The sequence below is a fragment of the Canis lupus genome, chromosome 15 (assembly GCF_003254725.2).
Source record: "Canis lupus dingo isolate Sandy chromosome 15, ASM325472v2, whole genome shotgun sequence".
Lineage (NCBI taxonomy): Eukaryota > Metazoa > Chordata > Mammalia > Carnivora > Canidae > Canis > Canis lupus.
In genome coordinates, this window is record NC_064257.1 from 14,926,506 (window position 1) to 14,951,451 (window position 24,946).

A 24,946-nucleotide genomic window follows, 5' to 3' on the forward strand; every position below is an offset into this window, starting at 1 on the left:
TTCCTTCATATTGTTTAGAGTGTAGACATCTGGGATGATAAAAGACCTTGAGGGGGATCCCTGGGTGGTGCAGCAGTTTGGCGCCTGCCTTTGGCCCAGGGCGCGATCCTGGAGATCTGGGATCGAGTCCCATGTCGGGCTCCCCGGTGCATGGAGCCTGCTTCTCTCTCTGCCTGTGTCTCTCTGCCCCTCTCTCTCTCTCTGTGTGACTATCGTAAATAAATAAAAATTAAAAAAAAATCCATATTATAAAAGACTTTGGGAATGAAGACCTGTGTCAGAATAAGACAGACCCTGGCTTTTACAGGTCTTATGGAGCAGGACTGTGTAGTCCTATATTGCCTCCTCCAGACTTTTTAAAAGATTTTAGCAGAGAGAGGCAGAGACATAGACAGAAGGAGAAGCAGGCTCCCTGTGGGGAGCCTGATGTGTTAGCCCTGAGCCAAAGGCAGCCACTCAACCACTGTGTGTCCCGCCTCCTTCAGACTTTTATGTGACAGAACAATCTTAAGACAGAAAATTTGGATCCCTGTTATTTGCTGCCAAACATAATTGTAACTAATGTAGTAATTACCTACCATATCGGTATCTCTCTCCTTCTCTAATGTGGTTGTGTCCTCTTTCCATTTATTTTTTTTATTTTTTTATTTTTTATTTTTTTTTCTCTTTCCATTTTTTAAATCAAACTTAACACAGATTTATTTTACTTTTCCTCTTAAAGGATTTGCCTTTAAAAAGAAAAATGAACAAAACTGCTGTTTACTGATAAACCAAAGGCTTAAGAAATGAAGGATTTGGGGACCTGGGGAGATAGTTGTGAAGTTCATTGTTCCTGCCCTTCTACGTGTCTAGGGAAAGTTGACTCCATGTGTTTGCCAAATCTGCTGATAACTCCACCTTGGGCAGAACTTGACACAGTCAAATAATTACTTTTGATTCTATTGATTATCTTCTATTTGCATGTGCTATGGTTCACTATTTTGTACTTCTATCTTTATTACTCTCCTTTGGTTATTTCTTATCAGATCTATTTTGTTCTTTATCTAGCTTCTGTAATTTTATTCTTATATCAGTTTTTGCCATTATTATTTTCTAATGTATACATTTAAACTTTAAAGTTTCCGGGCAGCCCCGGTGGCGCAGCGGTTTAGCGCAGCCTGAAGCCTGGGGTGTGATCCTGGAGACCTGGGATCGAGTCCCACATCGGGCTCCCTGCATGGAGCCTGCTTCTCCCTCTGCCTGTGTCCTACTGTGTCTCTGCCTCTCTCTCTCTCTCTCTCTCTGTGTCTCTCATAAATAAATAAAATTCTTTAAAAAAAAAAAAGTTTCCTCTTGATTTGGCCATATCATAGGTTTTTATGAGCTTTCATAATTTTTAAATGTAATTTGGTTTGATTTTCTTTTTAATCAAAGATTATGTAAAATGAAGTTGTAAAATTTCCTTATGGTAAGTTGTTTTTTGGTAATTGTTTGATATTCAATTTCTAATATTAGTGCATAATGATCAAAGGAAATGGTCTATATGATATCTGTCTTTTGGAATATACTTAGATTTTGTTTTGACCTAATACGTGGTCATATTTTTTTATGCTGCAAATGTGTTTGAAACATTAATTCTCTGTTTTGTGTATTTGTTTGCATAAAGTTGCATAAAGTTCTATATGTCTCTGTTGTATCAAGCTTTTTGTATTGTGTTATTCAGTGTTATATGCTTTAGCTTATTTTGGTCTGCTTGATCTATTTCTTAAAAAAAGGCTATTAGAATTACTTAATATTTATAGATTTCTCAGTGTGTTAACTATCAGTGTGTTACTTATTTCTAGGCCATTTTGTGAGTTAGTTATTAATAATGCCTATGATTATTATTGGACTGTACACTATGGATTGTATTTTTTACAAATATCAGTTCTATTTTTGTCCCACCTTATGCTTTTAGCTTTGATTTCTGTTTTCTCTGATACTAGTTTGTGTACCTTCTTCCTTGTTGTGTGCATTTGCCTATTGTTTTGGTTATTATTATCTTAGTATATCTTTTTTCATCTCTATTTTTTAAAAGATTTTATTTATTTATTGGAGAGAGAGTGAGTGAGAGAGAAAGAGAGAGCACGCACAAGCAGGGGGAGGGTCATAGGAAGAGGAAGAAGCAGACTCCCCTGCTAAACAGGGAGCCTAATGCAGGGCTCCCTCCCAGAATCCTGGGATCATGACCCCAGCCAAAGGCAGATGCTCAACTGACTAAGCTACCCAGGCACCCTTGATCTTTAAAATCTTAACAAAAATTTTTCTATTTTCTTAAGAATTATTTTTATGAAGGATGAATGTTTAATTTTACCAAATGTCTTTTCAGAATCTGTGATATGATAGTTAATTTTATGTGTCAATTTACTGGGCCACAAGTGCCCAGATATTTGATAAAACATTATTCTGGGTGTATCTATGAGAGTGTTTTTGGGTAAGATGAACATTTGAATCAGTAGACTGAGAAAAGTGGATTGCCCTTCCTAATGTGGGTAGCCCTCATCCAAAATTTGAAAGTCTGAATAGAATAAAAAGACTGACCCTTGATTAAGAAGGAACCCCTCCTTGCCCTGACTGCTTGAGTAGCAATATTGTTCTTTTTCTGCTTTCGGATTGGAACCAAAATATTCTTGGGCCTTGAGCCTGCCAGCTTTTGGACTGGAACTTATACCATTAGCTGTCTTGGATGTCAGGCCTTCGGACTTGGACTGGAACTACACCATTGTCTCTCCTGGGTCTCCATCTTGCTGACTGCAGATCTTGGGACTTCTCGGCCTCCATTATCATGTGAGCCAATTCCTTATAATAAATCTCTTTCTCTCTGTGTATATTCTATTGGTTCTGTTTCTCTGGAGAACTCTAATACAAAAAATATTTTTCTCTTTTGACTTCTTAGTAAAGTGAGTTATATTAGTAGGTGTTTCAGTAGTGAGCTATCCTTGCATTCCTGGTATATTACTGTTTCATGTGCCTCCAACATCTTTTTGCTGGGGTGTTTTGTGATATTTGTGAGAACAGTCTGTGGTTTTCTCTTTCATGCTTTTATTAGGTTTTGATAGCAATGTTATTCTTGCCTCAAAAAAATTATTTGCAATATTTTTTCCTCTGTGCTTTGGAACATTTGAAATGACATTAGAAATATTCCTTAGGGAAAAAAAAAAAAAATTCCTTAGGGATCCCTGGGTGGCGCAGTGGTTTGGTGCCTGCCTTTGGCCCAGGGCGCGATCCTGGAGACCCGGGATCGAATCCCACATCGGGCTCCTGGTGCATGGAGCCTGCTTCTCCCTTTGCCTATGTCTCTGCCTCTCTCTCTCTCTCTCTGTGACTATCATAAAAAATAAAATAAAAAAAAATAATAAAAGAAATATTCCTTAAATATTTGATAGAATTCCCTTGTAAGGTGTTTGGTCAGGCACTTTGATACTTTTCCTCTTTTTCTGGGGTAATTGGTCTATTTAGAATTTTGTTTCTTCTGGTTCAATTTTGGTAAATTATATTTTACTAGAAAATTATTATTTCTTGTAGATTTTCTAATATACTTTCATAGAGATGAGTAAATTTTGACCATATAAATGTTTTTTGTTTGTTTGTTTCTCTTTTAGATTAGTTGCAGTTCTTAGAGTGTGGACTCTGCATTATTTGGTCCGCTGGTTCTTTTTCATGGATTTTCATTTCTCCTGTGATTTATATTTTTTTTATTGAAAGTCTGTTTTCAGAGAGAGATAATTTTCCTTGGAGTTCTTGTGTTCTAGGTTGTAAACCTGCTTAATATGGCAGTCTCACATTTGTCTCTCCTGGAGTCCTATATGTCCTAGATCTGAACCTAAAGGCTTTATTTTAATTTCTTGGCTCAGTCTTTCTGTATAGTGTGTATAGTACAAATCTCAAACCTGAACTTGGTCTTTATAGTTGGCAATAAGATCTAGCATTATCCCACTACGAATGCCCACTATGAAATAGGAGAAAGCTAGTTAATTTTATTTTGTGGTATTTTAGAAAGTAATTAGTTAATTTTATGGTGAGAACATTATCATTGGGAAAGAGAGAAACGGGTCTATTTATTTATTCTCACATGTAATAGTCTGATACAGGGTTTGATAAATGATAGTCTGCCACCTTCTTTTTTGGTAAATAAAATTTTAGGGACCTTGGGTGGCTCAGTGGTTGAGTGGCTGCCTCTGGCTCAGGTCGTGACCCCAGGGTCCCGGGATTGAGTCCTGCATTGGGCTCCCCGCAGGGCGCCTGCTTCTCCCTCTGCCTATGTCTCTGTCTCTCTCTCTGTCTCTCATGAACAAATAAATAAAATCTTGGGACGCCTGTATGGCTCAGCGGTTAAGTGCCTGCTTTCAGCTCAGGGCGTAATCCTGGAGTCCCAGGATTGATTCCCACATCAGGCTCCCTGTATGGAGCCTGCTTCTCCCTCTGCCTGTGTCTCTCCCTCTCCCTCTCTGTGTCTCTCATGAATAAATAAGTAAAATCTTAAAAAAAGGGATCCCTGGGTGACGCTGCGGTTTAGCACCTGCCTTTGGCCCAGGGCGCGATCCTGGAGTCCTGGGATCGAATCCCACGTCCGGCTCCCGGTGCATGGAGCCTGCTTCTCCCTCTGCCTGTGTCTCTGCCTCTCTCTCTCTCTGTGTGACTATCATAAATAAATAAAAAAATTAAAAAAAAAATCTTAAAAAAAAATAAAATAAAATAAAAAATAAAATGAAAAAAAATTTTTAAATAAAATGAAATCTTTTTTAATAAAATGAAATCTTAAAAGAAATAGTTTTATTGTAACACATCCACACCCATTTGTCAATGTATATTTTATGGCTGCCTTTGTGCTACAATGACAGAATTGAATAGTTGTAACAGAGACCATATGGCCCCTAAAGCCTACTATATTTACTATCTAAACTTTTATAGAAAGTTTGCCAATCCTAGGTCTGATAACTATAGTAAAGGTAGGATATGATTAGTTTTTATCTTTGATTACAAAGTACAGATGACTACAGAGTTTTAAAGGTCAGGTTAAATAAAAAGTGTATCACTAGCAATAAAAGGAAATATTTGACTTCTGGTATGGGAATTACAAATTATACAGGTAACTTATGGACTTTCAGTTGCCCTTAGATATCAAAAGAAAGACTGATTGAAGGATGACTTCACACTGAGGAATGTGGATTTATGTGGCTTGCTTGTATTCCTTTAAAAGAATTCAGTTTGGGGATCCCTGGGTGGCTCATTGGTTTAGCGCCTGCCTTTGGCCCAGGGGGTAATCCTGGAGATCTGGGATCAAGTCCCATGTCAGGCTCCCTGCATGGAGCCTGCTTCTCCCTCTGCCTATGTCTCTGCCTCTCTCTCTCTCTCTCTCTCTCTCTCTGTGTCTCTCATGAATAAATAAATAAAATCTTAAAAATAAATAAATAAAATAATTCAGTTTTAGGGCCACCTGGGTGGCTCAGTGGTTGAATCATCTGTCTTTGGTTCAGGTTTTGCTCCCAGGGTCCTGTGATTGAGTCCCATATTAGGCTCCTATCAGGGAGCCTGTTTCTCCCTCTACCTATGTCTCTGCCTCTCTCTCTTTGTCTCTCGTGAATAAATAAATAAAATCTTTTTTTTTAAATTTGTACTTATTTATGATAGTCACAGAGAGCAAGAGAGAGAGAGAGGCAAAATCTTAAAATTTAATTTATTTATTCATGAGAGACACAGAGAGGCGGAGACACAGGCAGAGGAAGAAGCAGGCTCCATACAGGGGGCCTGATGCAGGACTCGATCCAGGAACTCCAGGATCACACCCTGTGCCAAAGGCAGATGCTCAACCACTGAACCATCCCGGCGTCCCTAGTAGAAGGTTCTTACCTTCTTTTTATACTGTCCTTGTTTTGTTTGGGAGTTTGATTGGAAGGAGACTTTCTAGGAAGATGATTGTTCCAGTGACTTGAGATAACTCACCTTTTATTACTCCATGACATAACTCTGTATTTTAACATACATACATACAACTCTGTATTTTAACATAACTCTGTATTATGAAAACTGTAAAACTTGGAATCCCATTCCAGGACAAAGTATCAATATGACTTTTTTTCTTTTTATGAATGGCTTTATGGAGAAATAATTCACATACTATAAAATTCTCCTTTTAAAAATATACAATTCGGGGATCCCTGGGTGGCGCAGTGGTTTAGCGCCTGCCTTTGGCCCAGTGCGCGATCCTGGGGGTACGATCCTGGAGACCGGAGATCGAATCCCACGTCGGGCTCCCGGTGCATGGAGCCTGCTTCTCCCTCTGCCTATGTCTCTGCCTCTCTCTCTCATAAATAAATAAATAAATAAATAAATAAATAAATAAATAAATAAATAAATAAATAAACAAACAAACAAACAAACAAACAATTCCGTGTTTTTTATTTTGTTTATAAGGTTGTGCAGCTATCACCACTGTCTAATTAAAAATTTTTTTGGGATCCCTGGGTGGTGCAGGGATCCCTGGGTGGCGCAGGGATCCCTGGGTGGTGCAGTGGTTTAGCGCCTGCCTTTGGCCCAGGGCGGGATCCTGGAGACCCGGGATCGAATCCCACGTCAGGCTCCCGGTGCATGGAGCCTGCTTCTCCCTCTGCCTATGTCTCTGCCTCTCTCTCTCTCTCTCTCTCTCTCTCTCTCTCTGTGTGACTATGTTAAATAAATAAAAATAAAAAAAATTTTTTTTGATCATCCTTAAAAGAAAATCTGTACTCATTATTAGTCACTCCCCATTTCTCCTTTCCCCCAGCCCCTGACAACCACTATCCTACATTTTGTCTCTATGGATTTACCTATTCTGGACATATAAAGAGAATTGTACAATATGTAGCCTTTATGACTAATTTCTTAGCATAATGTTTTCAACATTGATCCATGTATGTTATAACATGTATCAGCACTTCATTCCTTTTTATGGCCCAGTATATTACAGTATATGGATAATACCACATTTTTTTTAAAAACCTTCATCTGTTTATAAATATTGGATTGTTTTCTTTTGGCTCTTGTGAATAGTGCAGTTATAAACATTTGTGTTCAAGTATTTGTTTGAATACTAGTTTTCAGTTCTTTTGAGTATATACCTAGAAGTGGAATTACTGGGTCATAAAGTAACTCAAGATTTACTTTTTGAGATATTACCAGGCTGTTTTCCACATTGGCTGTATCATTTTACATTCCTACCAGCAAAATACAAGGGTCTGGTTTCTCTACAACCTTGCCAGCACCTGCTGTTTTCTCTTTTTCTTTTTTTAAATTAATTTTTAAAAAGATTTTATTTGTATATTCATGAGAGACAGAGAGAGAGTGGCAGAGACAGGCAGAGGGAGAAGCAGGCTCCCTGCTGAGCAAGGAACACTTTTTTCTCCCCCATTTGAAAGTAGTCATTTATTACCTGACCATACTACAAAATAATCATGGTAGATACCTCACTTCATCCTTCTTTTTTTTTATGATTTTATTAATTTATTTACGAGAGAGCGAGAGAGCAGTGAGGGAGGAGAAACAGGCCTCTCACTGAGCAGGGAGCCTGACCTGGAGCTCCATCCCAGGACCCTGAGATCATGACCTGAGCCCAAGGCAGATGCCTAACCTACTCGGCCAGCGAGGCACCCTCCGTTCATCCTTCTAATGAGCCTATTGATACAGCTTTCCCTGTTGCCAGCATGACTACAATAAAAGGAGTTTAGCTAAACAAACAAAACAAAACAAAACGAAACAAACCCAGGAGAGTGATCTTTTGGTTTGGGAGGATTCTTATACTCATGCAATGAGGACTCTTCTTTTAATTTCAACGATGAAAGTATTCGAAGTGGTAATGGAAGAATGCCACTGTCAGTCCAAAGCCAGCTGGTGTCCTCCGAAGTGACAGCCAGAGATACCACAGGGAAAAATGTAGCCAAAACGGCACTCTTTTTGCCTCAGGAGAGAACTTTATGTCCTACAAGGGGAATGCCCAAGTCACCCTGGATTCTAGGGATAGGAATTAGTTTCTAGTAGTTTTATTGTAGAGGAATTGTTTTTCTAATTTCATTTTTTCAGACTGTTTATTGCTAGTATAATAATTTTTATATTTGTATTGTATCCTGTATAACCTTGCTGAACTCTTATTTTTTAGAATTTTCTGTATATAAGATCATGTAATCTGTCCAACATAAATCTTGACTATATAAGATTAACTCATAGTTGGATCCTGGCAGTCTGAGTTACATACCCATTGTCTTCACAGAAACCTCTGTTACCTTTATTATATTCTGTTGAAATTATTTGTTTAGAGTGTCTGTCATCCCATGTAACTTTAAGCTCCATGAGGACAGGGACCATGTCTTATTTATTTTTGTTTCTCTAGGATATAAGACTGTGCCCAGCATAGCGTAGGCATCCATCCATTCATTCACTATTTTGTAGTTTTTTTATATGCTAGACACTGTGCTAAGTGCTAAGATACAGTAATGATTAAGACTTGTTGGGGCGCCTGGGTGGCTCAGTGTTGAGCATCTGCCTTTGTCTCAGGGCATGATCTCGGGGTCCTGGGATTGAGTCCCACATCAGGCTCCTGGTGAGGGGCCTGCTTCTCTCTCTGCCTGTGTCTATCTCTCTCTCTGTCTGTGTCTCTCATGAATAAATAAATAAATAAAATCTTAAAAAAAAAAAAAAGACTTGTTATTCTTGCCCTTGTGGAATTTATAATCTAATGGTAAACATTAAATAATTACAAGGGTAATTGCAACACAAAGAAGTATAGCATATTGGTTACCTATTACTTAATAACAATATTACCATGAATGCAGTAGTTTAAAGGAACACCTATTTACTCTATCTGTTTCTGTGGTTCAGGAGTCCAGACATGACTTAGCTGGCTGGGTCCCTTGCTTCATGGTCTTACAAAGCTGCAATCAAGGTGTCAGCTCAGGTGGGGTGCCTGGCTGATGTGATTGGGAGAGAGTGGGACTCTTGAACTCAGGGTCATGAGTTCAAGCCCTGTGTTGGATGTCGAGATTACTTACGTAAATAAAAGCAAACTTAAAAAAAAAAATTAAAGGTGTCAGCTAGGGCTGACATCTTATCCAAGGCTCAAGTAGGAAAGGATCTGCTGCTAAACTCATGTGGTTGGTGGCAGCATTTAATTCCTTACAGTCTGTTGAATTGAGGGCTTCAGCTTGATATGCTTCATATGGCAGCTAGCAAGTGAATTTCCTAGTGAGATGGGTTACAATCTCTCTTTTTTTTTTGAGAGAGAGAGAGAGAGAAAAAGAACAAGTGTGCATGCCTCTGGGGACAGGGAGGAGCAAAGGGAGAGAGAGAGATAATTTTTTAAAAATTTTATTTATTTATTTTAAGGGAAGGGCAGAGGGGGAGGGAGAGAGAATCTCAAGCCAACTCCACGCTGAGCCCCAAGCAGACGTGAGGCTGGATCTCAGAACGCAGAAATTATGACCTGAGCTGTAATCAAGAGTCTGATACTTAACTGACTGAGCCACCCAGACACTCCTATGTGATTTCATTTTTGATGATTATGTGATATCAGATACCTTCTTTTCTTATCATTATTGTGTTTTTCATAGCATGATTGCCTCTTCCCCCCCCTTTGTTTCTCCTGTATACCCTGTACAGATTTTTATCAGAGCAATGATACTTTTTATGACATTTTGTTTACATGGAGTTTGCCTTTCTCTGTTAGATCAAACCTCCCTGTGTTTTTCGTCCTTGTGTCTTTAGTACTTAGCACAGATTTTGCCTTGTAGAGGGCACTCACTAAATATTTGTTGCATTAGGAAAAAAATAAGTATGTATGTTATAAGAATGTATAGCATTTGCTAATCAATATACCTGAAACTTCTATAATATTGTATGTCAATTATATTTCAGTATTAAAAAAATAATTAAAAAGAAAAGAATGCATCAAGTGGCAACATAAGAGAGAGACTCTGCCCCTATTTGAATTTTGGCTTTATCTCTTATAAGCTTTTTAACCTTGGGCAAGTTACTTGCCTTCTGTGCCTCAGTTTCTTCATCTGCAAAATGGAGATAATGATAGTACCTACCTTATGGGGTTGTTGAGAGGATGTAATGAGCTAGTATATGTAAAATACTAGAATGTCTAGCACATAATATATCCTATGTAAGGGCTACTTATTATTTGTTACATATACAGTTAAGATTTTGAGTTCTTTGTGCTAAGTACTGTGTTAAGAACTTGTATATGTTATTTTAATTACCACAGCAATTTTTTAAGTGGTTCTACTTCTATAAATGAGTAAACCGCTTCTTCCATGGGAGCCATTAAGAAGCAACAGCTATGAAAAAAAAAAAAAAAAGAAGAAGCAACAGCTATGGCTCTGTACTACCCTATGACTTTGGGCCTCAGTAAAAGCCACAAGCAAGCCCAGGCACAGCTGCCATTGTGGACACCTCCCCAAGCACACCAAGTTTGTGCAGGGCATGATCCGAGAGGTGTGTGGCTTCTCTCCATATGAGTGTTGTAGTGTGGAGCTGCTCAGGGTCTCCAGGGAAAAGCGTGCACTCAAGTTCATCAAGAAAAGGGTGGGGACATGCATCCATGCCAAGAGGAAGAGAGAGGAGCTGAGCCAACCTCCTGGGAGCCATGAGGAAAGTGGCAGCTAAAACAGATTGAATCCCTCTCCTAAAGGGGTAATAGAGCTTTTTGAAACTTGAAAAATAGAGAGAGAGAGAGAGAGAGAGAGAGAGAGAGAAACTGAGGTCCAAAAATTTTTAGTGTCTTGCCAATAGGTAAATGGTACAGCTAGGATTTGAATACCTATCTGTGTGATTGGTGAATAGAATATTATACCTACTTTTGATCCACTATACAAGAAAAAATTTAAAGATAATTATTAAACAATTTTTTTAAAGATTTTATTTATTTATTTATGAGAGACACAGAGAGAGAGAGAGAGGCAGAGACACAGGCAGAGGGAGAAGCAGGCTCTATGCAGGGAGCCTGATGTGGGCCTCAATCCCGGGACTCCAGGATCATGCCCTGGGACAAAGGCAGGTGCTAAACCGCTGAGCCACCCAGGTGCTCCAATATTATTATTTTTAAGGTTTTACTTATTAGAGAGAGAGAGTGGGGGGAGGGGCAGAGGAAGAAGGTGAGAATCTGAAGCAGTCTCCCTGATAAGCATGGAACCTACACAGGTCTTGATCCAGCCATCCTGAGATCATGACCCAGGCTGAAAGCAAGAGTGGGACACTCAACTGATTGAGCCACCCAGGTGCTCCAAATATTATTATTAATTTTTACATACTTATACTAAATATATAGGATATTATAATGTATATATGTGTGTGTATATATATGTACACATATATATGCACATCACTGCGCGTGTGCGCGCGCGCGCGCACACACACACAATCTTACAGAGAGTTCAACCTGATTCAGTTTGTAAGTATACAGCTAGTTACATAAGCTAGAGGCTTAAGTTCCTACTTTCTCCCCTGGTATATTTTCCTAAATTGAAAGCACCATGTCTGGAAGTGCTAAGCTATAAGAAACAGTAAACTTATAAACTAAAAGAGCCAGATATCTGCCATCTGCTTGGGTACTGAAAAATTGATTTATTCACATTCATAGTTGTACATTTATTATTTAGTGCGTGTGGAGTTATCACGCAAACTCTAAATTTGTAGCAGTATTAACAGTTGTACTATAAAGAAAGTAAGGGGTAATTCTAGGAAACAAACAGGGTTGCTGAGGGGAGGTGGGTGAGGGGATGGGGTAAGCTGGATAATGGGTATTAAGGAGGGCACTTGATGTAATGAGCACTGGGTGTTGATGAATCTTTAAACTCTACCTATGACACTTATAATACACTGTAAGTTAATTGACTTTTTTTTTTTTTTTAAGATTTTAACTATTAGAAAGAGTGCCAGTACATGCAAGCACAAATGGGAGGAGGAGCAGAAAAAAAGGGAAGAAGTAGACTTCCTCACTGAGCAAGGGAGCCCGATTCCCAGGACCCCTGGATCATGACCTGAGCCAAAGGCAGACGCTTAACCCACTGAACCACCCAGATGTGCCTAGTTAATTGATTTTAAATAAAAAAAAGGGAGGAGCATTTTTGTATGCGAATGTTATTTTGTTCTATATGTTTTATTTTTGTGCTTGGGAAGGTAAAGATTTCATGTTCTCTGGTAGTTTTGTCTGCTTTGTCTGAGAAATATGGTACTGGGTCTTAAAATGCTGGTGTTGTTGAAATGGTCTTATTGCCCTAACTGCCTATAATTTTTTAGCTTCTCAAACAACAACTTGTGAAAGTTGCAAGACAGTGAATCCTTTAAAAAAAAATATGATCAGGGGATCCCTGGGTGGCTCAGTGGTTTAGTGCCTGCCTTTGGCCCAGAGCGTGGTCCTGGAGTCCCGGGATCGAGTCCCATATCAGGCTCCCTGCATGGAGCCTGCTTCTCCCTCCTCCTGTGTCTCTGCCTCTCTCTCTCTCTCTCTCTCTCTATCATAAAATAAATAAATAAATCTTAAAAAAAAATATGATCGTTGTTGCAGCCTGGATCTACAAATACTCCAGGATTTTTTTTCAAGTTCTCTATATTTTATTTCATGGTTATGTTTGTACTTTTCCATCTGCCTCTCTGAGTGAGACTTCACTATAAAAAGTGTTTTCATCACACTGCAAGAGGTAATGACTGTATGTTTTAATAGCCACTGTGTCAGAGAATTAAACTGTATAGTTTTTTGAGGTGTATAAGGCAGCTTTTGCAAGATGACAAGAGCAAAATAGTGAGGATGAAGTGAGGTGTAGTGCGTGTTCTACCTGAGAGTGAAGGTTAGAAGAAAGCCCATTAGGCATTCGTGAGGTCCCAATTTTTAGTGTTATAAGATGTCAGTTTATACCAGGGCTGTTTGGAGGAACAAAGTAATGAATTCTGGGAGTGATCTTAACTACCCACAACTCCAAAACATCAGTGAGCAAGGTGTGTGTGTGTGTGTGTGTGTGTGTGTGTGTGTGTGTGTCTGGCTGTCTATATTTGTCCCCTCATGTCAGACCAGCCATTTCAGAATTAAATTGCTCCACGGAGTCAGAGAATTAAGGTAACCTTCGATATCAAGAGTAAGATCAGGGTGCCTGGGTGGCTCAGTCGGTTTAGTATCTGACTCTTGATTTCAGCTCAAGTCTTGATCTCAGGGTCGTGAGTTTAAGCCCCATGCTGGGATTCTAAAAAAAATGAGATTAAGGAAGAATAAATATAGAGAAAACCCTTCATTGTACAATATTACTCTGGCATGAAAGCAGTGTTATATAGGAATTGAGCACATTTTTTTAAACTATCAAAATGTTTTCAATATGCTATCAGAAATAGTCAAGGAAAAGAGTACGGATAGAGACACTAAAGCAGCGAGGCTTGAACTTTAAGTACCTTTATTTATGGAGTTTGTGAAGAAGGAAAAGAGACAAGTAGTAGTCAGAGATAGGTTCCTAAAGTACAAGGAATGTGCCAGATCTACCAAACATAATGTCTAAGGGACTGACACCATATTACAGAGATTTACAAAAGAGAGTATAAAGAGGGAAACAAATGTCTCTCTCCACCTTCCACCACACTTTTTAAAGAAGTTTAGCATTGAAAAGTATGGGAGAAAGGATGATCGTTCAATGCTGCTTAGGGCTTTGCACCTTGATAATGGTCTTTGTTGCATATCCTTAATGTCTGTCAAAACTTCTTCTTGCTAAATTTCCTATTGTTTTCCTTGTTGCATTTATCTGGTTCTGCAACCTCTTTGAGGTACAGGGGGTTTCAGAAAGGGAGCTTTTCTGGGAAGGTTCAGTGTTTGGTGTGTGTGTGTGTGTGTGTGAGATGATGGATTTTAAAGGCACTATATTTCTATCATATGTACACTTAAGGTACACAGTAGTGTATGATTGTAGCCTTTGGCCGTATTCAGTACATTTAATATTTTCTCTAGAGCTGGTGTGGAAAATTGGGCTAATTAGTAAAGAATTTTGTAGAGATGTCTCATTGGGCTGAGCTCAGCACTAGGAGACATCAAGTGATAATTTATCAGGTAGCAAATGTTTGTATTGCTGTGCAGAAATACTTGCTAAGATCCTTCACCTTAATTCCCAGATAATTCATCTGGGAAAACAAAAATTAGAAGTACACAAGTTGTATGTATAACTTGCATTTACTCAGTGCTTCTGTTTCTGTAAACATATGATATATGCGAAGGCATATGAGAGATATTAGAAACATTTGATTCTAGAGTGTATCATTTTGCAGTAAGAAGAGTGAGAGGGTTGGTTGCTTTCCTTTTGTGATCTCATAGTACTCTGCTGATAGTTCTATTCCAGCATGTGATAATTATTGTAATTATTTGCTATCTTATTCATTTTATTTACTCAGCAGATATTTAGTTAATGCTCATTGGGTGCTAGGGACAGAGGAATAAAATTGTGCCCTACAAGAGCTCTTTGCTTAAGGTGGAAGACAGGAAATATATTTAAAACACAGTAATTGCTAAAATGAGCTTTAGCAAGAGCCTGAAATTGCTTAATACATATTTGCTAATTGTGTGAACGTATGCATAGTGTACTAAGGGATGTAATACTGGGCACCAGTATAAACATTGTTTGAAGGGATCAGAGAAGGCTTCCTAGAGGAGATCACCCTTGAGTTTTCCTGAAGGAGAAAATAGAGCTTGCCTGATGCACAAGTGAGGGAAAGGGCATTTCAAGCAGTAGGAAAAGCATGTGTGGGAGCACAGAGGAATATTCTAGGAATGGTGAGAAATTTGGTTTAGTTCAAGTCTGGTGGGTACATGTAAAAGAATGGCAAGACTCTAATAATGAGTCTAGAGGGATATGCAGGGGCAGGAAAATGAAAGATTTTTTTCTTGATCCAGAATCACTGAAGATATTTTTCTTTGTTAGTTTTTTCTATTTCCAAATCAGCTTTTGATTTGTTGAAACTCTGAGTTGTTTCTTTGATTTCTATTATTAACTTTTGCTTTTATTTTTATTATTATTATACTTCCTTTATTCTTACATTTTTGGTTGAACTGTAACTTATTTTGTATCTTTTGCAAAATCAGTTAGGATTATCTTTGGGTATATTACAGAAACCTGAACGTAATGGCTTATTCAAATAAGGGATTAATTTTCCTTTTTTTTTCGTTTTTTAAAGATTTTATGTGTTTATTCATGAGAGATACACAGAGAGAGGCAAAGACATACACAGAGGGAGAAGCAGGCTCCCCATGGGGATCCCAGAACTCTGGGATCACAGCCTGAGCCGAAGGCAGAGCCACCCAGGCATCCCGGGATTAATTTTTCTTTCTTTTTTTTTTTTTTTTTCCGGGATTAATTTTTCTTAAGAAATCTTGAGAAATGCTTATGTTTTACAGCTTCTTGAGAAAGTCGTCAACAAATCAGGCTTCTAGCTTCTTCTGTCTTTTTTAGGGTGGGACTTCTGGCCTGTGGGTTACAAGGTAATTGCTTCTGATGCAAGCTCCTCATCTTTGCCTCAGGCTGTAAAAAGGAGGATGACAATTTCATCAGGAAAGCATTTCCAGAATCCCTTCCTAGAAATTCCCACTTACATCTCCTTACTTAGTAATATGTTACCTGGCTATTATAGCTGCAAGGAAGACTGCCAGATTGAATGTTTTAATTAACCAAGTACAGTGCTGCCTCTTTGGTCCTGTTAGTCAAGAAAAGGGGGAAAATCGATAGATGTTGAATAAATAATATTGTCTTTGCTTGTTTTTAATTATCTTTTTATTGTTGACTTCTAATTTTATTTCTTAGTGGTCTGAGAATATGGTTTTGGAACCACATTCTTTTTTTTTTTTTTAGGTTCAAAAATTACTTAATGACTTAACTACTTTATTGAGCATGAATGGGAGGGGCAGAGGGAGAGGGAGAGAGAAACCCAAGCGGACTCTGCCCCAAGTACAGACCCTGACTTGGGGCTCAATCCCATGATCCTGAGATCAGACCTGAGCCAAAACCAAGAGCTAAATGCTCAACCAACTGAGCCACCTAGGTGTCCTAGAACTACATTCTTTGAAAGTTTTTGAAAATTCCTTTATGATGTAGTATCCATGCATTTTGGTAAATGCTTTCTTTTTTTTTTTAAGATTTTATTTATTTATTCATGAGAGACACACACACAAAGAGAGAGAGAGAGAGGCAGAGACTCAGGCAGAGGCAGAAGCAGGCTCCCTGCAAGGAGCCCGATGTGTGACTTGATCCCAGATCCTGGAATCATGTCCTGAGCGGAAGGCAGATGCTCAACCACTGAGCCACCCAGGCGTCCCTTGGTAAATGTTTTCATGTGGACTTGGAAAAAAATAAATAAATAAAGCCTATCTCTATTGGGATAAGATTAGATCAAGCATGTCGATTTTGTTACTAAAATACCATATCCATACTCATTTCTTTTAGAACTTTCAGTTTCTGAGAAGTATGTTAAAATATCCCACGAAGACTGTGGATTTGTCAAATTTGCCTTGTATTTTGTTGGCTTTTGTTTTATACGTTACACATCTGTGTTGTTAGATACATACAAGATGATGATGATTATTTCTTGGCAGAATGTTAGATAGTGTGCATGGAATTCTTTATTCTTTAGATTAGTTCTCATGCCTTTCAGGCCCACTATTTGCATTTTTGGGTTCAAATTCTGGCTCTGTCATTTACTAGATGTATGATCTTGAGAAAGTCCTTTAATCTCTCTGTGCCCATTTTCCATAGCTGTAAATGGGGGACATTAACAATACCTACCTCCCAGGATTATTTTGAGGATTAAATGAGTTTATATATATATATGTATATATATATATGTATATATATATGTGTATATATATATACGTATATATGTATATATGTGTATATATATGTATATATGTATATATGTATATATATATACACACACACACACAAACACACACACATATATATAGAGAGAAAGAGCATAGCAGAACCTAGTATGTAGCAAGTGCTATGAATAATTGCTATATTATTGCTATTATAACAATTTTTTAATGAACCCTGAAATGAAATTGATGGGTGATTAGGTTACTAGTATTCGTAATTATAAAGCATCAACATGATACCCTAACTATGATACACAAAAAGTGAAAGAATATTAAATTAGTGAAAATATAGATTTCAATATATAAAATTTTGAGCCTGCTACTGTAGAAAACTTAATGAAATAGATACTTTTGCTCTCTTATAAATGACTAGTTTTAGACTTAAGAGAAGCAATTAGAAGCCACTTCATGCAAGAAGAAAAATTAAAGAGCAGAGATGCCAGTGGTTATTAGAATAAAAGTATAACAGACCAAAAAAGAAAACCAAACCCACAACCAACAAACCAGACTAGACTTATTTGTATATGCTAAGGGGAAGAGGGAAGTGACCTCAAATGAAATAGAGATAGCTTGCCAAGGCAAATTACAGATTGATAAAGGAGAGAAAAGAAGGAGTATGATATATCTTTACCAACTTTATCAGTGTTTCTGTATAAAATGTTCATGTAATCCTGAATATTTCATTGGGGAAAAAAGTTGGCAGAGTAGGCACTTTTTTTTTAAATCTCTCTCTCTCTCTTTTTTTTTTTTTTGGAGTTCAATTTGCCAACATATAGCATAACACCCAGTGCTCATTCCATCAAGTGCCCCCCTCAGTGGAACATTTTTTTTTTTTTTTAAGATTTCATCCATTTATTCATGAGAGACAGAGAGACAGAGAGAGAGAGAGGCAGAGATACAGGCAGAGGGAGAAGCAGGCTCCATGCAGGGAGCCTGATATGGGACTTAATCCCGGGACTCCAGGATCAGGCCCTGGGCTGAAGGCAGGCACTAAACTGCTGAGCCACCCAGGGATCCCCATGCAGAGTAGGCACATTGATTACTTTATTTGTGCACAATGCTAAAATATTCTTTATATTTATACTTTTATAAATACATATATATTTATATATATATAGTTTTTTTTGCTTTTTGTTTTGTTTTTTTAGAGAGAGAGAGAGACAAAGGTGGGGCAGAGCAGAGGGAAAGCAGTAGAATCTTAAGCAGGTTCCATGCCCAGTGCAGAACCTGATGTGGGGCTGATCTCAAAACCCTGAGATCATGACCTGAACGAAAATCAAGAGACAGACATTTAACGACTGAACCACCTAGACGTTCCTTTAGTTGATATTTTAAAATAAAGGTTAAAAAAATCATTGATTACAATGGCTTCTGATACAGATATGTTGTATTGGGATTTAAATACCAGGAGCAGCATTGCCATTGGTGGTCTGATTTTCTGAAATGTTGACCAATTCTTTTGTTGTTACTGTTTTTAGGTGGGGAGCAGCAGACAGAGAGAGAATCTTAAGCAGACTCCATACCCAGTGTGGAGCTTGAAGTATGGGACTCAATCTCACAACCCTGAGATCATGACCTGAATTGAAACCCAGACACCATTTTTTTTAAATGTTGATCAATTCTTTTTTTTTTTTTAAAGATTTTATTTATTCATGAGAGACCCCAAAAGAGAGGCAGAGACACAGGCAGAGGGAGAAGCAGCCTTCCTGCAGAGAGCCTGATGCAGGACTCGATCCGCAGACCCCGGGATCACATCCTAAGCCGAAGGCACATGCTCAACCACTGAGGCACCCAGGAGTCCCTAATGTTGACCAATTATTATTATTATTTTTTTATGATAGTCACACACACACAGAGAGAGAGAGAGAGAGAGGCAGAGACACAGGCAGAGGGAGAAGCAGGCTCCATGCACCGGGAGCCCAACGTGGGATTCGATCCCGGGTCTCCAGGATCGCGCCCTGGGCCAAAGGCAGGTGCTAAACCGCTGCGCCACCCAGGGATCCCTGTTGACCAATTCTTAATGATCTGAAAATAACAAAAATATGATTTTTCCTTAATTTATAAGGTAGTTGTATTTCTAGAGAATTTAGCATATGTTAAAACCATGCAAAGGGACTTTGTTTTTATGTAAAATAGAGTTAGAATCGAAGCTCAGGTGATAATAAATACATTATTCACTCACATGAATGTCTGGCAAGATATTTGAATTTCATACAGCACATAGAACAATGCTTCCTTGTGCAATACTGTCCTGTACCTTGCAGGATGTCTAACATCTCTGGCCAGCAAAACTCCCTGCCCCCAATTATTTTTATTACCCAAAAAACTTAACCTAAAAACTTCAAAGTGACTTGGAATAGCGTCTATTGAAAATTACTGCTTTAAACCTTACTTGTCAGGGTGGCTGGGTGGCTCAGTTAAGTGTCTGACTCTTGATTTTGGCTCAGGTCATGATCTCAAGGTTGTGGAATCAAGCCCGCAGTCGCTCTGAGCTCAGCAGGGAATCGATTGGAGATTCTCTCTCTCCCACTGCCCATCCCTGCCCTGCCCCTGCTCTCTCTCTCTCTCTCTCTCAAGTAAATAAATATTTAAAAAAATAAGCTCAATTTGTCTAATATCTATGTTGCTATACCTGCTTACTGTATACTCACTGTGACTTCTTGACTGGAAGTCCTAAGCCATTCAGTTAATAGTTAAGGATTAATTGCTTTGTGACAGACAGTTGTTATGTTGTTGTCATTATTATTTAATTCTTTCCTTACTATTTCTCTGAGCTGATCAGAGGTTTATACTTTTCTCTTGCTCTAGAAATTAGGCTCCCTGATTCAAGTTAATTATTTAAATTCAGCTAACATTTTTAAAGCAATTACTGAATGTCAAACTAAAGGCACTGTGCCAGGGGATCCCTGGGTGGCTCAGCGGTTTGGTGCCTGCCTTTGCCTCAGGCCATGATCTTGGAGACCTGATCGAGTCCCACGTTGGGCATCCGGTTGGGCATCCGGCAGGGGGCCTACTACTCCCTCTGCCTGTGTCTCTGCCTCTCTCTGTCTGTCTTTCATGAATAAATAGGGATCCCTGGGTGGCACAGCAGTTTAGCACCTGCCTTTGGCCCAGGGCGCGATCCTGGAGACCCGAGATCAAGTCCCACGTCGGGCTCCCGGTGCATGGAGCCTGCTTTAATTTTTATTTATTTATGATAGTCACAGAGAGAGAGAGAGAGAGAGAGGGAGAGAGAGAGAGAGAGAGAGAGAGGCAGAGACACAGGCAGAGGGAGAAGCAGGCTCCATGCACTGGGAGCCCGATGTGGGTGGGATTCGATCCTGGGTCTCTAGGATCACGCCCTGGGCCAAGGGCAGGCGCTAAACCGCTGCGCCACCCAGGGATCCCTCAGTTTAGTTTTATATCAGACTGCTAAAAGTGAATATATTGCATGCGATTTGTTATTAAAAGTTGTTAGTGGGGCACCTGGGTGGCTTAGTCAGTTAAGCCTCTGCCTTTGGGTTAGGTCATGAACCCAGGATTCTGGGATTGGGCCCTGTATCAGGCTCAATGGGGAGCCTGCTTCTTCCTCTCCCTCTGCCTCTCCCCTTGCTTGTGGTCTCTCTCTCTCTGTCAAATCAATCAATCTTTAAAAAAAAGATTGTTAAAAAATAATAATAAATAAAAATAAATAAAAAATAAAAAAAGATTGTTAGTGTACCAACATCTGCAAATAATTTAATTAAATTAATTTATTATTTAATTTAATTTTAAAAATATAAATTAGAGTTGAAGTGCACCTGGGTGGCTCAGTTGGTTAAACTTCTGACACTTATTTCTGCTCAGATCATGATCTCAGGGTTGTGAGATCCTGCCCTATGTCAGTCTCCACCCTGAGCATAGAGCCTGTTTGAGATTGTCTCTCCCTCTCCCTCTCCCTCTGCCCTTACTCCTCTCTCTCTCAAAAAATTAAATGAATAAATAAATAAATTAGGGTTGAATTAGAGGTACCTCTATATTAACTGTCACTCTCATTTGCATGTTAATATACTTACGAAATGGAATAAAAATAGGCTATAGTAACAGCTAATGGTCATAGGACATACATAACCTGTAATTTATTTTTTCTATTCATGAGTTTATAGTGATTATATAGTCTATACTAATGTCTGTTCATACTTGTGTAATTATTGCCATGTTTCTCTTCCTGCTTACCTTTATAAGATATTTGAGAAAAATCTAGATTGTCCATATGAGAATAAATCCTGCATGGCAGGAGGTGTGTATGTGGGGTGTGGAGCTGAATTACTCTTCTGGGGATAAAGAAATGAATAAAGCAGATTTTCCTTGAGGCATATGGGAAATTGTTCCATATGTAGTTGTAGATTCTCTGTGTCCATGGGACGAGGTGAGTTCAGTATCTTCCTGTGTTGTTATCTTTTTTTTAAATTTTATTTATTTATGAGAGATGCAGAGGGATAGGCAGAGGGAGAAGCAGAGAGCCTAATGTGGGACCCAATCCCAGGACCTGGGATCACAACCTGAGCCTAAGCCAGCCACTCAACCACTGAGCCTCCCAGGTGGTCCCTGTGTTGCCATCTTGAATCTGAACTGCCCTTAGGCATGTAGAAGACTAACCGCATATAATATGCAAATACTGTAATACAGATAAATAAGGATAGAGTGCTAAGAAAACACAAAGTGGAGCCATCTAGCTTTTCTTGAAATAAAATGAATTTCCCACAGGTAAAGTGGTGTTTCTTTATCTTAAATATTCAAAGAAATTTAGTAGGGAGATTGGGATGGAACTTTGGGGGTGAAGATTGCATCAAGGCAAAGAAGTATGACAGAGTATGATGCATTTGGAAAGAATGGTAAATACATAATATGTAATAAGTAAAATAAGGAGAAGAGTCGGGTGGGGATAGTCAGGGAGCAGTAGATGGATTTAATTTTGTTAAGGAGTTTGGACTTCATTACCCAAATAGTGGTGAGCCGTTGAAGAATTTTAAGTTGGAGAATGAGATAACTTTGTGATTTGGGGCCATGGGTAGCTGGAAGATCTGATAAGCTGATGCCTAGTGTTGATCTGCAGGCTTCTCAACATCCAGCACAGTGCCTTGTATTATAGAAGATACAATGTTTGTTTCTATTTGAATGTACCTGAAAAGATTAATCAGAGTTTATTGGTCACTTCCAGGCTGCATGCACATACTTGACTGGTCTTTAGTGTGTGGTTTGTAGCTCTTGTTTGTAGATTTTGAAGTTATCTTCAACTCTAATTTTAGTTTTAGGGTCTGTTCTGAGTCTTTTTTTTTTTATTTATTCATGAGAGAGAGAGAGAGAGAGAGAGAGAGAGAGAGAGGCAGAGACACAGGCAGAAGGACAAGCAGGCTCCATGGCGGGAGCCCAATGTGGGACTCGATCCAGGGACTCCAGGATCACGCCCTGGGCCACAGGCAGACGATGAACCGCTGAGCCACCCAGGGATCCCCCGTTCTGAGTCTTTGATCAAGGGAAGAAACTCTATTCTTGATGGTTCCCTACCTAATGCCACTATTTGTTTTCTTGGTGTCTGTGATCACTCATTCTAAGTGGCAACTCTCAATTTTTCTGGTCATCCTTTATATAGTTTTCTTTCTTTTGGTTGGCCTCTTACTTTTATCTTCCTTTTATTCATACTTAATCCAAAAGAATTGTGGGATCATGGAGGATAATCATTAGAATACTACCATGCTGGTAGAGAAACTCTTACACAGATTTTTCTAGTGACTTAGTATTGTTATTTGATTGTATTTTTGCTTTTTTGTTTGTTTTGGTATACTCTTGAAACATCCTTACAAGCTGCGGGATACTTAGACTTTTGAGCATGTGAATAAAAGAAGCCTCTGTTCTGTAGAACTTTAGTTTTCTCTGAGGTTAGATGTCATGATCTATCAGTTTCCGTGTGTGTATGTATTGGGGGAGATGTTGTCAATGCATTTTTTAAAGGCCTGGAAGGGTACTCATCAAGCTTAGGACAATAACTACTTCTTGGAATGGGCACAGAAGATTGGGCTTAAGGGATCTGATAGTCAAAGGGACTTATTTTTTATTCATATTGTTTTAATGTGCTACAAAGAAAATATATGCTTAGTTAAAAATGAATAGAAATTGAAGTTGAAAAGCTATATATATATATATTTTTTAAGATTTTATTTATTTATTCATGAAAGAGAGAGAGAGAAACAGCGACACAGGCAGAGGGAGAAGCAGGCTCCATGCAGGGAGTCCAACGTGGACCTTGATCCTGGGACTCCTGGATCGCACCCTGGGCTGAAGGCAGGCGCTAAACCACTGAGCCATCCAGGGATCCCAAAAAGCTATATTTTCTATTAGAAAAGTTAGTCAAGAGTACTGTAGAAGAATTGAAAATGAAGAAAAAGAAATCATTGATGTTAGTTCTACCACCAATGACAATCACTGTTAACATTTGATGAACTTTTTTTATTTTTCAAGGAGATTCCACACCCAGCATGGAGCCCAATGTGGGTTGAACTCATGACCCTAAAATCAAGACCTAAACTGAGATCAAAAGTCAGACACATAACTGCATTAGTCACTGTAGGCATCCCAACATTTGATACATTTATTCTACTTTTTGTTTTAACACAGGCTCTGGTATATATCATCTGTAGGATTTTTTTCTACAATTAAAAAGTGGTTCTTTATTTCTTAATGCTAAATTTATGAGAGAAAATAAAATATGGTTTTTACTTATTTCTTCCAATTTCTGGTTTAGAAATCTACAGAAAATTGAAAGAATAGTACAATAAACCCCTGTAGTCTCTTCACCTGGATTTACCACTTAGTATTTTGCTACATTGCTTTATCTATCTGTATTTTTTTTCTTTCTGAATATTTTTTTTTTTTTTTTTTTAGAGAGAGAGAGAGAGAGAGAGAGAGAGTGCGAGTGTGACCTGGTGAGCACATGAGCAGAGGGTAGGGACAGGGGCAGAGGGAGAAGCCAACTGCTTGCTGAGCAGGGAGCCTGATGTGGGGCTTGATTCCAGGACCCTGAGATCATGACCTGAGTGAAAGGCAGACACTTAACTCACTGAGCCACCCAGGCACCCCTCTAATTGTTTTATGATTAGATTTTTTTTAAAAGATTTTATTTATTTATTCATGAGAGAGGCAGAGACATAGGCAGAGACATAGGCAGAGGGAGAAGCAAGTTCCATGCAGGGAGCCCGACGCAGGACTCGATCCTGGGACTCCAGGATCATGCTCTGGGCCAATGGCAGGCACCAAACTGCTGAGCCACCCAGGCACCCCTTATGATTAGATTTGAATTAAACATTTCAACAAGTATATTACATCAGAAGTTGATAATGCCAGGTGTTTCACTTTTGGTAATGCTAAATGCAACCCACCCGTTGGTTTAAGGTGCTAGTCAGCAGATCTTTCCCTTGTAAAGATATATTTTACCCTTTGTAATAAATAAGTAATCTTGGGGGCATGATACAGATAGGAATTTTATTACTGTTTCACTTAAAATTATGTGCATTTTCTGTGTTATGTCAAATCCACCTGATAAGCTAAATTTTTTTAAAAAAGATTTGAGAGTAAGAGTGAATGCTTTGTGTGCACGAGTGCACATGCTGAGGGGAAGGGCAGAGGGAGAGGGAGAAAAAGGCTCTCCGCTGAACAGGGAACCTAATGTGGGCCTTGATCCTAGGACTCTGGGATCATGCCCTGAGCTGAAGACAGCCGTTTAACTGACTGAGTCACCCAGGCACCGTGATAAGCTAAATTCTTATGGGCATGTAGTTTCTTATTTTTATTTTTATTTATTTTTAAAGATTTCATTTATTTATTCATGAGAGGCACAGAGATGGCAGAAGGAGAAGCAGGCTCCATGCAGGGAGCCCCACGTAGGACTTGATCCTGGGTCTCCAGGATCAAGCCCTGGACTGAAGGCAGCACTAAATCGCTGAGCTACCCCCGCTGCCCTCTTATTTTTATTAAAAACAATAGCTATTTAATGTTTATTATGTGCCAAATGCTGTATTTACTTTGTATACATTATCTCATTAACAT

At 38.8% G+C, this 24,946-nt stretch overlaps 1 protein-coding gene and 1 pseudogene across 4 annotated transcripts in view; both read left to right on the forward strand.

Annotated features, from left to right (window-relative positions):
• TESK2 (testis associated actin remodelling kinase 2) overlaps window positions 1-24,946 on the forward strand; it is a 143,495-nt gene that overhangs the window by 44,234 nt on the left and 74,315 nt on the right. The window contains exon 1 of one of the 4 annotated variants that reach the window (XM_049094477.1): window positions 1,919-2,805. The exons of the other annotated variants lie outside the window; for them this stretch is intronic. The gene's annotated coding sequence lies outside the window, so the exon portion shown is untranslated. Of the gene's footprint in view, window positions 1-1,918; window positions 2,806-24,946 lie in introns of those variants that run through there. 4 annotated transcript variants of the gene reach the window in all.
• On the forward strand, window positions 10,365-10,935 carry LOC112642583 (60S ribosomal protein L36-like; annotated as a pseudogene).